At 49.1% G+C, this 15,022-nt stretch overlaps 1 protein-coding gene across 10 annotated transcripts in view; it reads left to right on the forward strand.

Annotated features, from left to right (window-relative positions):
• Positions 1-6,325: 6,325 nt before the first annotated feature.
• The window catches only part of DTNB (dystrobrevin beta), a 181,716-nt gene continuing 173,019 nt past the window's right edge, over positions 6,326-15,022 (forward strand). For all 10 annotated transcript variants that reach the window (XM_065632399.1, XM_065632400.1, XM_065632401.1 and 7 more), the window contains exons 1-2: positions 6,326-6,521; positions 7,109-7,187. The gene's annotated coding sequence lies outside the window, so the exon portion shown is untranslated. The remainder of the gene's footprint in view (positions 6,522-7,108; positions 7,188-15,022) is intronic.

Raw genomic sequence — 15,022 nt, forward strand, 5'->3', positions numbered from 1 at the left:
ATGTCCGTCTGTCCAACCCCTCCAGGGATGGTGACTCCAGCACTGCCCTGGGCAGCCTGTTCCAATGCCCCACAGCCCTTTGGGGAAGAAATTGTTCCCCACATCCAACCTCAACCTCCCCTGGCGCAACTTGAGGCCGTTTCCTCTGCTCCTGGCGCTTGTTCCTGGGGAGCAGAGCCCGACCCCCCCTGGCTCCAAGCTCCTTTCAGGCAGGTCAGGGATCAGAAGGTCTCCCCTCAGCTCCTGTTCTCCAGCTGAACCCCCAGCTCCCTCAGCCGCTCCCATCACACTTGTTCTTCCCCCAGGACACACAGAGCTCCATTCACAACTTCTGTTCCGTGCACCATGAACACTGTATTCCAAGCAAGTAGGATGCTCTCCTACAAGAATACAAAATTAAAGAATATTAAAACCCTTCAACATCTACAATTATCTACTTTTGTGTTTGGTTTTGTTCCTTTTAACATCTCTGCAACAGCCCCAAAACACAAAATTCAATCTTGTGCTCAGATCTGCGGTGACATAATCTGAGGTTTGCTTTTACTGTCGTGTTTAGTTCACGACTGGATGAAATGACGCGTGGTGACACTGAAGCTGAAGATGTCAATGAGAAGGAAAGTATCTCCTGTGCCCAATTTCCTGTTATTTTTAAATGAGGACCACTACTCGGGAATGCTAAGTACAGCCTTCTGATGAAACTTCTGTCAGGACTGAATCACAAAGCACGTTCCTACAGAAGAATGTCTGCAGCCTCTTCTGCTTTTGTTATGCAGCTGTTTCTGCATCTGAAAGAGGAATATTGGGGGCTTGCAAGAGCTGTTTGACATTACCAGCTCCAATCCACTTGTTCGCCACTTAAAGAGAATATTTGGAATTAGGACGGATCTGTAGGGTTTTACTCTCCTCTTGATGCACATATCCATTGCCCACAAATACAAAAAGAATTTGCATGTACACAAACTGAAGGGAACATCCATTTTTTTTATCTAGATTCCATAGACAGGCATTTTCAAGCTGTAACAATGGGAAGCAGCTGCAAATGCCAGTGAGGCATTTCTAAGCATTGGTACTTCCTGCATATTTATTTCTTGAGTGCAGCATATTCTGCCTCTCACTAATTTGTACATAAACAGGTTCTGCAAACACTTGTTATCCTTGGTCCAGAAAACAAAGTAGCAGCATCAGGAAAAAGCAATTTACTGAACAAGCATAAATTTTACATTGGTGGTGCTAAACTTAATTCTCAGCCATACAGGACGCTTTTAAGTGTGTGTCACCAAGTGTAAATGGTAACGCTGAATTCCACTTCCTCCAGTTGCTGGCACCTTTCACAGAGAAAACTGAGGAAATACATTTGTACCCAACGACTGCATGTGTGCACAAGGCAGGTCCTGAGGCCTCATCCCAGCCACGCCAAAACATACAGACACACTGTGCATTATGTCACTACTCAGAACCGACAAATTCATCTGATTTTCTGGCACTTAAAATGGGAATATGTTCCTGTTCCTATTTTTTCCCCTAAGGAAGCAAGAAATGAGATTTCATTACAAGAACATGAAACAGAGAGATATGTCACTGGGAAACAGTATCTCCTTCAGTTATGGACGAGAAAGGACCAAATTGCTTTATTATTGAGAGAAGCCCGAGGGGTTTTTTAAAAGAAAAATCCATCAGCCAGAAGAGACTTGACCATTTTCTAACAAACTGCTAAAGAGTGACAAGCATCATAAACAGCTGCTCCCCTTCTTTATTAGCTTAATTTAAGTTTTAAATTTAAATCTGTATCTTAAATAAACCAGAAACTCTAGAGGGAGAAAACTATTTTAAAACCAAACTGGAACAGTCTGATGTAACTTTAAAGCTGCCTCTACGGATCCGGTCCTCACGCGAGGAACCACGTGAACCAGGATGAGCTCCAGAGGTTCCTTCTCACCCAAATTACTCTCTGGCTCGTTAAATACAAGGACTGCTCATTAAATGTACGGACTGCAGAGCAGCAAACCTGGATCTGAAGGCACTCGGGGGTCACGGGGGGCACAGCGCACTGCGTACACAGCCAGGACTCTCCTCAAGCTCATACATTTCCTCTGCTTTTCATGGAACACTTGTTGGGCTTTGCTCTGTCTCAATCCACTTTCAACGCGACAGTATTTCTTTTCAAACGCTGTCACTTCATGGGATTGAATGTAGCACTGCACAGCGCAATGTTTTACAGGAGCACATCGATTAATTGCAGGTACCTGATGTTGAAATTCCGCACGGCAAGGAAATAGAATAGCTGTGTCGATGTGGGTGCCTGCTGCAGTCCTTCAGGAGCTGTTCCGGCCAGAACTCTGGCACCTTTAACTTCCATGTCCACACCTGAACGAGCAAGGATTTCCCCACAGTCAGTGCAGACAGACAGAATCCAGAGGACACGTCACCACAAGGCAGGTGCTTATGAACTGCTGCCCGAAGGCGCCTCATTACCTGAGTGGGAAGGGATCCCAGGGTGTCCACATCAGACTGATTTATCTCAGTTTAAGATTTCTCAAGCCAGCTGATAAGAATCCTGCTCAGAGGGCTCGATTCACAAAGATACAGGCATTCAAAAGTCTCTTTATTCAGCCAACATGACACTGTTAGCACCCATAAACCCCTTATCTAACCCTGCAGCTGCTTAAATTTTTATCTTATCTAATGGAATAATTTCCAGTCCATGTTAGAAAGTGGCTCCCGGCCCTCAGGCCAAGCAGAGGAAAATGCTTTGTGTCCAGAGCATCCTGAGATCCCACGAAGAGACCCAGCCGGGGCACGGCAGCTGCTGCTGCCGCCTTCACAGCCCGACACAAACCTCTCTTGCGTGCGCTGATCATACTCAGCTCACTTTCCTGAGACTACATCAATGTACTGTACGTAAGGACGTGCCCTCTGCACATTTTCCGCTGCTGTTTGTCTTTGGCTGCAGGAATATCCTCTGCACTATTGCTGCAGTTCCTCTTTTTTTTGTATCTTTTCCCTGGAATGGCTTGGAGAGGCCGTGACTGAGAATTGAGCAATACTGGGCATCTTGGGGGCAACTGTACTGCCAGACCGCAAGGGAATGGAAAGAGTTTTGTGCAAACTGTGCCCATTAATCTCCTGTCCCAGGCGGTGACTTTGGTTTGGGCCAGAGCCCAGCCTTGCTTTCCCCTCTGTTAAAGAAAGGTTTTAAGCCAAGAGACTTAAGTACACAGTAGCATGACTATATTGTCCTGTTTTTGCTGAGCAACCCACAGCATGTGAGAAAGGAACAGTCTGTTTTGCCTCGCCAGAGGACTCGGGAGCGGCTGGTGTCAGCGCCAGGCCATTCCCAGCTCTGGCTGAGAGATCGTGGGGATCGGGGGTGTCCCTGCGGACTGGGCAAAAGCAAATGTCACTTGTGCCCTCAGGAAGGGCACGGCAGGTCCAGCCGCACCTCAGTGCTCGGGAAAGCGATGCAATGAGTGAGTCTGGACACCATTCTGGAACATAAGGAAGGCAAGAAGGTGATTAAGAGTAGCCAATGAAGACAAAATCGTGCCTGACCAACATTATCGCCTTCTGCAGTGAAATGACCAACCTGGGCCACGTATGATGAGGGCAGATGTCTGCCTGGACTTCAGCACAGCTTTTCAAGCTCTCGCCCATAACACACTGACAAAAAACTGGTGAAGTGCAGAGCAGATGAGGGGACAGCGAGGTGGCCTGAACACTGGCTGAACTGCCAGGCTCAGCGGGTTCTCATCAGTGGCACAAAGCCCAGTTGGAGGCCGGTCACTAGTGGAGTTCCATGGGGGTCGGTACTGGGTCCAGAGGGATAACATCTTCATAAGGGGGCAGGTGGGGGATGCCCCATCCCTGGAGACATCCCAGGCCAGGCTGTATGGGGCTCTGAGCAACCTGAGCTGGTGCAGATGTCCCTGCTCATGGCAGGGGGGGCACTGGGGGAGCTTTAACTGTCCCTCGCCAGCCAAACTATTCTGTGATTCGATGATTAATGACGTAGATGACGGGACAGTGTCCAACCACAGCACATCTGCAGAGAATATGAAACTGTGAGGAGTGGTTGATACTCCAGAAGCTGGTGCCACCATTTAGAATTGCCTCGACAGGCTGGAAAAATGGGTGGAGAGGAACCTTGTCAAGTGCAAAGTTGCCAAGTCCTGCACTCGGGAGGAGCAACCCCAGTCATTCACAGGCGTGAGGCCGCACGGCACCCTACACACCAAACCCTGTCAGCCTGCACAAAACAGTGATTCCATCCAAACTGCCAACCAGGAAGGGTCCCTGTCCCACAGGAGAATTGCCTGGAGGAGCTTTGGGAGAACAGTAATTGGGCTGGAGCTTGTATATACACACCAAAATACATGAGTTGCTTAACTGTTTCAATGGTTAAACAGTACCATCAAATCCCAGTGTCAATGCCTATGTCCTGCTGCTACAGAATTCGCCAGCGTAGATGCAGCAGCAGAAACAACCCTCCCCAGCACCTCTGCCTGGGCTGGTTCTGCTGCTGCTCGTGGGCCTGACTCCAGGATTCAGGGGAAAAAAACACGTACTATCACTTATATATAGCTCAGAATAAACATTAACGCAGCACAAGCTAGAATGTCTAAGCAGCACTTTTTTCTCTCATTTCCCTCTCCCCTCATGGCAAAGTATCTCCCTCCCACACACACCTCCTCTCCACGTGTGATGTAAGAATCTTGTTCCTTCCCCAGGGGCACAGAAAACATTTTGCTGCAGCAGCCACAGCATTTCCACCCAGGGAGGCTGAGCAGAGGGAGCAGCACGCGCGGCCTGGCCAGTCTGCCTACAAACACTCACGGACTCGTCATCGCTGTCACTGCTTGTAAAATGCCCTGGCCAGCAAGCCAGGCTGTTGGTCTCTTCTCCCAAGTAGCAAGTGATAGGACAAGCTGAAATGGCCTCAAGTTGCCCCAGGGGAGGTTGAGGTTGGATCTGGGGAACAATTTCTTCCCCAAAGGGCTGTGGGGCATTGGAACAGGCTGCCCAGGGCAGTGCTGGAGTCACCATCCCTGGAGGGGTTGGACAGACCAGAGGTTCTCAGGGACGGGGGTAGTGCTAGAGTTGGTTGGGTATGGTTGGACTTGATGATCCTGAGGGTTTCTTCCAACTGAAATGATTCTGTGAATCTCTACGACAGCCGATCACTATGCAATAGCATTATCCAGCCAGGCACCGATGGCAAAAGAACGGAGTAGGGGAGACTGTCACTTGGGAACTGCTGTTCCTGTGCTGGGGCGGCTGTGGGATGCAGCGGGTGCTCTCAGAAGGCTCCTGGGGAACAAGTGACACATCCTTCAAGTGCACGTTTCCTCAGAAGCCCAAGCTGCCCTCCCAGCCTGCGCAGGCTGCTGGAGGTACAACCGCAGAGTCACGGAGTGTCAAGGGTTGGAAGGACCTCGAAAGCTCATCCAGCCCAATCCCCCGCCGGAGCAGGAACACCCAGATGAGGTTACACAGAAGGTGTCCAGGCGGGTTGGAATGTCTGCAGAGAAGGAGACTCCACAACCTCCCTGGGCAGCCTGGGCCAGGCTCTGGCACCCTCACTGGGAAGAAGTTTCTTCTCATATTTAAGTGGAACCTCCTGTGTTCCAGTTTGCACCCACTGCCCCTTGTCCCATCACTGGTTGTCACCCAGAAGAGCCTGGCTCCATCCTCCTGACACTCCCCCTTTCCATATTGATCCCCATGAATGAGGTCACCCCTCAGTCTCCTCTTCTCCAGCTCAGAGCCCCAGCTCCTCAGCCTTTCCTCACACGGGAGATGCTCCACTCCCACAGCGCCGCTAACAGGCCCGAGGCGCTGCAGCAGCACCGCGGAGCGCTCTACCCGAGCCGAGCCTCCCCCGGCCGCCGGCCAGGCCTCCCTCCGGGTCTCCTCCGTTACCCGCAGACGCTTCCCGGGCTCCCGCCGCCGCCTCCCCGGGGCCGCAGTGACGGCGCTCCCGGCAGGGCCGCCCCTCCGCCCCTCCGCCCCGCGCGGGGGCGCTGCGAGCCGCCGGCGGCGCGCGCTGGGGCAGCGGCGGGAGCGCGCGAGGCGGCGGGGCGGCGGCCGCCGATTGGCTGGAGAGCGCGAGCGCGCCGAGGGCCCGCTGGCCTCGGCCGCCGATTGGCTTGAGGGGAGGAGGGAGCGCGCGAGGTGAGCTCACGCACGTCCGCCGCCGGAGGAGGGCCCGCCTCGTGATTGGCGGCCAGGAGGTGCCGCACGGGGCGGGAGGGGCGGGGTTAACGGTTTCGGCTGCCCATTGGCTGGCGGCGGCGGAGGAGGTGGGGCGGGCGCGGGCTCAGATTGGCGAGAGTGCGCGCGCGCCTGCGGAGGCGTGCTGGGATTGGCTGGGCGCCGCGAGGCGGCCGGGACCGTTGGAGCGGGGCGGCTGAGGCGCTTGGCCGCCCGTGCCCGTGGGGCCGGCGGGAGCGGCGGCCGGAGCCCGCCCGGACCCCGCGTTCCGTGCCGGGCGGCCCGGGGCTCCCTGACCGCCGCCCGCGGGAGAGGTGCGTGCTCGGCGGGACGCGGGCAGGCGCCGGCGGGGCTGAGGCGGGCCCGCTGCGGGCACCGCTACCGCCCGCGGGTGGGAGGGCGCCCGGGCCGGGCGCGGGGACCGGCAGGCCCGCGTTCCGCCCCTCCCGCCCGCGGGGTGTTGGCGGCAGCGCCAGCCGGAGCCCCTCGCGTCAGCCCGGCGCGGTGGCGGGTTTGGCGGGTTCACCGGGCGCCGGGCCTGGCGCGGGGGGAGCGGCCGGTGCTCCGAGCGGGCCCCGGGTGCCCTGGGGAGAGCCTGGCGGGGGTCCCGGCCCCTCCTGCTCTGTGGAGCCGCTCGGCTGGAGCGGCCCCGGAGGCTCTGCGGTGCCTCGGTGTTTCCTCCGGCAGCCGAGAGGTGCTCGCAGGGACGCGGCGTCTGCGGCTGTGATTGTGCGGGACTAACGGGAGCCGCAATCTGGGCAAAAGTAGCATCACCATAGTTGTAACTGCAAAATGGAGGGAGTTGTTATTTTCCTGTGGAAAACCATGTCTGTCTTGGAAAAAAAAAGTTGGTGGTGGTTTTTTTTTTTAATTTTTATTTTTCTTCCCTCCATCTTTTTAGATTGTCTTTAAATGTTTGAAGAAGGAACTGAGCCCAGGAAAGTGGAAGTTGCCCTGAGAGACCTCTCAGTGTAATTCAGGTAATGTGGTCTGTTGTGACTATTGAACTTAAAAAGTTGTATCATGTAACTGATTTCAGTCACCCGTGTGTCCCACTCACATAACTGAGATCAAAATTTTTCATTTATGACAAGCTTCCAGTATGAGGCAGTGAATTCTGCATTTTATGTTAGGTATTGGACATGTAAAATATTCCTATGTGAGATGCAGTCCTGTATTTTAAAAAAACCCCACATGGTTACGTTCTTGTGCAACAGATCCCTGAGCTGGGGAAAGTGATACCGATGGATATTCTCACAGAGACCTTCACTGGTCCGCAGGGCACCAGTGTTGGAATTTCTCCTTTCAGAGGGGGTTGTTGATCCCTTGAGAATGGGCTGGACAGCACAAAGATACTTTGAAAATTGTTTCTGTGCTGCTTGAAATTCCATGTCTAATAGAATCTGATTTGTTAAAGTTAAAATTTGGTCAATAGTTGTGCGTGACTGCCCTCTAAAAATGCTTTGTACTTTCAATTTTCTTTTCTTGCTCTGATTCCTAAACCTGACTATAAAGTCTGATGCTCCGTCTGGTGCGGCTGCCCAGTGACAAAATATTCCATGTGCCAGAACCAGTGGTTTAAAAAGTCAGAAGTATCAGTTCCAGGTTTAAAAGTTGGGAAATGCTGGACCAAAGAATTGTGGTGTTTTGGTGGGTTTTTTTCCTTTCTCTCCTCTCCCCCGCATCTTTTTTTTCCCCTGGCAGGTGTATATGATCCTGTGCTGCTACATGATATCGTAAAGTACACCTGAAGGAGAGGAGGGACCCCAAAAGCATTGGGTTAAGACTGTTGCTTTTTGTGTTTCTTTTTCTCCAAAGGATATTTTGAATTAATGGGGAATTTAGATAAAAGGGCAAACGTGCTGTTGACCTGAAGACTTCTTTTTAGGGAAGCTGGAAAGAAGAGAATTAATCACTGTGTGGGGCAGGGTGCATCGTGATTTCTCTCCCCAGAGCACGTCCGTTTTTGAAGGTCGGCCCTGGCCTGTGCTGCAGTGTTTTCTGACATTCTTTTCCAGATCAGTCAGTTCATGTGTTACCAGCACCATCGTTCCCTGGACCTTTCTGTTCTTGCTGTGCTTACATCTGCCCAGGCCGCTGCTCCAGAGGCAGCTGGCTTAGCTCATCACCTTCACCCTATTTCAATCCTGTTGGGTTTCTGCTTCTTATTGTTACCATACGTAGGATTCTTGGCTTCATTTGGTAGCTGTTTGGTGTTTTATCTGTAATGTGCTGCTGAGGTCCTGCTCAGTGCCCAGCGGGCAGTCCTGCTCTGGTGTTGGGGTGCCAGGGTTCGTTGCCTACTTGTGACACGATCTCACAGTTCACAGGGCACGTCCAGGGCACCTCCGTGTCACCACCTTGTCACACCCCTAGTGGGTCGGGAAGATTTGGCTGTGATGAATACTGAAGCCAAGTCAGTATTGTCCCTACTGCTCTTAGGCTGTAAGTTATTTAGAATTGTGAATTCCTTATAAATTTTAAGAAGTTAAGTGATGGATGGTATACCAAACTCAGGAAGAAGCTGTAGTGGAAGAACAGGGGCTTTTGCAGTATCCTAAAGCCAGAATTTTCCTGTCACTTTCATTACCTTACACACTCAGTACCACAGGGTGCCATTAAGAGGGACAACATAGGATTCTTGTAGCCGTAGTTGTGTCTTATCTGTGGTGTGTTGTGCAAGCTGACAGTTTCTGAAGAGGGAGAAAATCAAGTCTTGCAGTTGAAAGCAACGCCTTGGGGATTAGTTGGCGCATTACCCAGAGCGCACAGCGCGTTGTCTGCACGTTCTGGAGTCGGGTCCAGGTGCTGCTCCCTTACAGGCTGTTGTAGAACCCAAATGATGCGTTCAAACGAGGTACTTCCTAGAACTTCTTTTAAGAGGAAAGTTAAGTAATTCTCTCAGTCTGTAGCATTGACACTACCGCTGTAGTTCCTGGAAACATCACCTATGCTTAAGTGATACAGATTTATAAAAATACTTACACCAATGAAGATTTTCAGGCAACCTAAATCTGGAAGAAATGGCAGGAGATCTTCATAATGTGATATCTGTTGTGGAATTTGATTTGGCCGGTTTTATCTCTTTGCAAATGAATGGAATTATGACAGCGGGTCCCAGTTCATACCTAAATTTTAAAAAGATGGGATGTAGAAAGTGAGTACTGTAGTTACAAAACACTTAAAATGCTAATAACTGTGCTGTAAGTAGTTAACTGCCTGCAAGTGTGAGGTATTGTGTAGTCTTTGTCAGTCCTGCTGCTTTCAAGTGCAGCTTTTTACTTCATTTCAGAGGTGGGAGAACAAGGAGAGTGTTTTGCCATAAAGCAAACAGTGAGGAGCCAAGTCCCTCATTTAAATTTCTGTAAAAACAGGCAGTGATAAAGCTAAAGGATAAAAGCTCTTAGTTTTACAGAAGCTGGTGGCAAGCATGAGCAATTAAAGTACAGTTTTACAATTGGCTTTTGTTTTTCTTTCCTTAAAGAGAGAAAAATCTTCGTTGTTGTCCACAGTTGGTCAGATGTTTGGCATGTTGTGGAACGGTGGATGGTTTGACAAGGTGACAGTTCTGGCTGTGTTAGGTGGGAGCAGCGGGACAGAGCACGTGGAGCTGAGTGCTGCGGGCTCAATATCCTGAAGGGAGTTTTTGAACATAGTCTGCAAAGAGCAGCTAGATGGGAGGCAGGGTAGGGATGAAACGTCCTGCTGTCCTCTGATTATTCTGTGTTAATACTGGTGGGGCAGGTTCTTGTAACAGCCGAATAGATCGTGAGAAGAGACTTATGGCAGCGGCAAACAGTAAGGAAACTCGCCTGGGTAGCAGTATCGGTTAACGTACTCTGTGCTTGTGGTCTGCAGATGTACGTACAGATAGAGCACAGCAGAGAGCAAATTATTTGGAGGTGTGCTGTGAAATACGCACATTAAAATGCTTCTTGCCCTGGCTGCCTAGTGGATGCAACCAAAATATGGTTTGGGGTTGTTCATATGGCACAAGATGAGCAAAGCACAGAGCTGGGGCTGTGTGCGCGTCACGGCTGGGTGGAGGGGAAGCGCAGCACTAGGCTGGGAGCCGCTTTCTGTACATTCTTTTTTCTTTTTTTTTGTTTTTCAGTGCTTATGGAGTCTTATCTTTTTAATTATTGTGTGTTAGTCTTTTACTTATTTCTGTTTGAATAGAATGATCATATCAAAGGAAGTCCCGAGGCAGCAGGGAGGCACTGCTGGTGTTGAGGATGAGGGAGGTATGGGCTGGTTCTGGCTTCTCGTACCTGCGACTATAGATACGTTCACTTCCCATTGGCTGTGCAAATGGCAGATACACTCTTAAAGTTTAGATTAATGTAAATTCCTTATTCTGTACTCTTACACGCTGCTACTTCTGCTGGGCTGACAATGTATGGTGGTGACAGCTGCATGAGGTGGGAAGGGCAGGTGTGGCAGGGATGGCTTGACTGGTGAAGATGGTGGCAGGTGATGGAGATATGGAGCTGGTGACGTGTGCTGGAAGTGGTTTGATGTTCTGCTGCTGTGGCCGGACGGGGAGCAGAGAAGTGCTGATGCTCTAGACCATCACCTGCCAGCCCCAGCCGAGGGTGTCGTCGTGTCTGCCCATGGATGGATGTTACCCTGTGGTGCTGCATTCTTGGCTCTGTTCCTGCTCCATCTGCTCGTCCAGGTTAACAGAGAAGAGGGCAAAAAATGGAACGCAAAGCATTTCCTAATCAATGTTTCCTTTTGGTGAAGAGGCAGTGGTAGAGTTGTCTGTTGGCTCTAGTAAGCAGCTGTGGGACGCTGCGGACTGGACTGAGCAGGAGGGTTTGTGAGGCTCTCGTGAAAGCCGGGCAGCGTGGACTGCACGGAAATACCCTCCAGCGTTAGAGATGAGGAGAGGAAAGCTGTTAGTTAGGATGCTTCCAACTTCTTATTGTTTGAAAATCATGGTGTAATATTTCATTTATCTAACATTAACGCTGCTTTATTTTAAGGAAACAATTTAAACTGCCATATTTGCAGGCTCGTGCTAAATCTTATGTATAGATGTTACTTTTAACTCCAGCATCCAAATCAACAGGGCAGGCTGTAAAACCCCATTGCTGTTCCTCAGGCCTTTGGGCAATAAAGAAATGGAAGAGTTTGTGGTGACTCTCCAGTTATTGAAGAAAAGCATTTTTGTACCCCAGGCACTGTGTGTCCTGACTTCTTAGTTTGCTGGAAACCAGGTCTGACTGTGCAATATGTGTTTAAATACCCTGTGCTGTCCTTAGTAGTTTTCCTGTTCCCCATGATTGACAATTCCTTCTTACTATAAATGAATATAGGTTTCTATGTACCTAAAATAATGCCTTGTAGTATTCTTTTAAAGCTTTCTTTGGTTTTGTGACTTGAATTTCCCAAGCAGTAGGCTCCAAACGCAGGGTCCCCGTGGTCAGCCTCATCAACCCGGCTCCAGCTCTGCCTGGAAATTCTTCAGGGCAGGGATTTCTTTATGTTATGGGCATTGAACAGATAGTTCCTACATGAACTGAAAGCTTGTTGTGTCACAGTCACTCGGCTGCTTTGGAACTCTACCTGCAGCTGGATTTTTTTCTATTTTGCCTTGAGGTAATCTGGAGCTGCTTCTTAAAATTAGCGTTAAAAGCTTTGGAAGGTTTTGAAAGAAACGTGTGATTAAGTAGTGTTACTTGTTCCATCTTTGTTTGGCTTGTACCTAGTACAATCTGAGCAGTGTGGTGTAGGCGGGCAGAGCAGGCGCCGGCTCGCGCCGGGGCTCGACCAGCGCTCGTTTTCCACGACAGTGAATCAAAGCGCTGGGGCTGGCTGCGGCTGTGCTGCTGCACCCATGGCCTGTGCAGACACCACGGGTGGCATTGGAGGCTTCAAAACAGCTCACGGTTTAAACAGAAGTGGCAGGGCAAGGAGCAGGGAAAGCTTTTGTTCTTAGTACTATTTCTTTTTCCTAATCTGCTTGATTGCCCACTCATTTTCGAGAAAGTTTACTGGACAATATCTGCATGTTTTTGCAAAATCTTCTTTAAGAGTAGGTTTTGATCCAATGTATTTGCTAAAAAAAAAAAAGGAACCGTTGACTTGTATAGAATTTCACTGCAAAGTTATGATCCATTCTCTTGGTCTTAGTCTAGTGGTTTTTTTCACTTGTGCCCTTATTCTAGACTCAAGGTAGTTCTGACTCGAAAAGAGTCTGTGAGTGCCAGACCTGCAAGAAAGCTTGATCCTACAAATCTGTGAGATCCCGACAGTGGAGTTTCTAGGAAGCTATGCTACTAGAAGGTGCACATTATTTCTCAAAGATGCTCTGTTATTCTTGTTGCTGTAGATACAGAAGTAATATTTAACGTGTTTTTAATACTTTTTTGCACAATCACTTACGCTTCAATTACTTTTCCCATACAGTGATGGGAACAGAGTGTGAAATTTTAAGTTAAACTAGGAGAATTATCAGAAATCATTAAAATAGACTTTTAAAAGAGGATGCGGCCAGTCTACTTGCTTAAGTGTCAAAGGCTTTTCTTTTATCTTCCTGGGTTTTGGTCTGAGTGCATTAGATGTGTCCCCCTGAAATAACTTGTAGGTCTCTTTCTTTTCCCTAGGGAGAGGCAGAGGGGAATGAGCAGGAATACTTTTAATCCATTACATAGAATAATGTTTGACTGAGAGGGAGATGGGGGAAGGAAATCAATCTTGAGGAATTTTTTGTTCTAATTCTTAGTAAAGAAAAAGTAAAAATACTTCAGCATCTTTTTACTGAAATCTAAGATGAATAAATGTAAGCACCTTTATAGCATGAATAAATTTATATACTTTAAAATTAACAAAGCATTTATGATGATTCGGAAATTATTTAAAGCTGTTTCAGTCCAACGATAGTTGAAGCCATGCAGAAATCCAAACCAAACGCTTGAAGTGCTAAACCAGACGCTCCACCAAAACTTTTTCTGCAAGTACAGATATGCCCTGAATTTTTGTTCAATATCTTAATCTCAATGACGGGTTCATTCAAATTTTTAAAAGTGAATGAACTGACAAGGGATGAAAGCTTTTCTTTAAACCACCCACGAAGACGCTTTCCTTCTAATTAGAGAACTGGCAGAAAGTTACTGAGCTTCCTCCACTGTGGATCGAGTATGTGGAAGATCAACATGTGCCCCAAGATGGTCTTCTGAATTTTTTTTCATTACAAGTGATTTGTGAACATAAATAGGTATAAACACAATTTTACGCTCACACAGCAACTGCAGTCATCTCATTGGTGATATCAAGTATTATTTTTGCTGATAAAATGTGACATCAAGAATCTGAACAAGCTCCAGCTGAAGAATTCAGAAATTAACTTGCATTTCTGTGTTCTTCTGCTTGGCGGATGAGGCTGCGTTTCAATGTACACCATGGTTCTCGAATCATAAAGATCAGGATTTCCTATGGAAACACGAAAGAAAACAACATTGGCCATTTAAAGGAAAAAACTTTCTGGCTAATTAACTGATTTAGTGACTAAATTAATTTTAAAAAGCAACAAGGAAGCACCTGAAATTGCAGATATGGAACCTGCATGACAAAATGTAAAGTTTCCAGCCTCTATAGTGGGAAGTCACCATAGCGGCAGGTGGGGACAGCAGTGGGGCTTGGGAGGGCGGCTCGCGTCAGTCCAGGCGCAGGGAGGCAGCTGTTGCAGCCGAGTTAATGATGCTCTGTGTCCCAAATCCCGGCTGCGGAGGAAAAGCTGCTGCTTTAGGCCGTTACCTACAGCTGATGAGCTCCAAGAAGAGCGAAACCTTTTAAGACGGGTCCTGTAGTATTGGCCTGGGAGCGGCTGGAGAACCGCAGATGTGGGGCTGGGGCGCTCGGGCTGAGCCCGGCCCGGCAGCTCGGGGCAAGCAGGCGTTAGGTGGTGTGTTTCTGTGTCTCCCTGGGTTTATCCAGCCAGCTGTGCGGGTGCGATGCGTGGGTGCGGGAGGGAGCTTGGGAAGGGGAGGGCGAGGAGGCTCTGCATCTTCTTCCCAGCTCCATCCGGAAGGGATCCTTCTGCATCGCATTGGTCAGGCTTTAAAAATGGGGGTGTCAATTATTCTAATAGACCTCATGTGACTAATGTCATTTCCACCGCTGTTCCACATATCTGCCAGTTTGTCTCTTCTCTGTCTGCTCTCTTTGTCTTTCCAATGTGTAACTCTGGCCCAGGAAGATAATTTCCTGGGTGTTTGCCACCTCACAGATAATAGCAGGAGAGTCAGCAAGGAGAGCATCTCAACAGGAACATTGAAATTTTTTTTTTTTTTGGTGACCAGGTACAGGATTGCTGAGCTGTTCATCTAATGAAAATTTAAAATCTTTTGCTTCCTTCAAGACAAGACGCTTGGCGGAGGACCTAAGAGAACATCCCTTAGGACAGGATTTTCCTGTGACCATACCTGAAGAATCTGTACAAGGGGATTCCTGAGCTGCAGGTTCCTCAGCCTTGGCTGGTGTGTCCCTGCAGCTCTTCACACCACGGAGAGAGCAGTTTACTTATTCCGATCTCATTTCAAGGACGTTGCTGAGCAGATAACTCCCTCATTGCCTTTCAGCGAGCGTGAAGGGCAGTGCTGCTCCTTTACCACTTGAGAGCCGTGTGTGGAGGTCAGCGTCACCGTCAGCTGTGAGCTGTGTACAGTACTGTTCTATGGCGTGGGCTGTGACCTCTGAAAAACCTCCGGCCCTGACACCACAAGGGCACTAGTGCCTGTAGGGAAAGGGATTGATGTCCTGGTAATATCGGGACTTTAAATGTGCACCTTACCAGGCAGCAGCAAAATGA

This window comes from Caloenas nicobarica, chromosome 3 (assembly GCF_036013445.1).
Source record: "Caloenas nicobarica isolate bCalNic1 chromosome 3, bCalNic1.hap1, whole genome shotgun sequence".
NCBI classification, from domain to species: domain Eukaryota; kingdom Metazoa; phylum Chordata; class Aves; order Columbiformes; family Columbidae; genus Caloenas; species Caloenas nicobarica.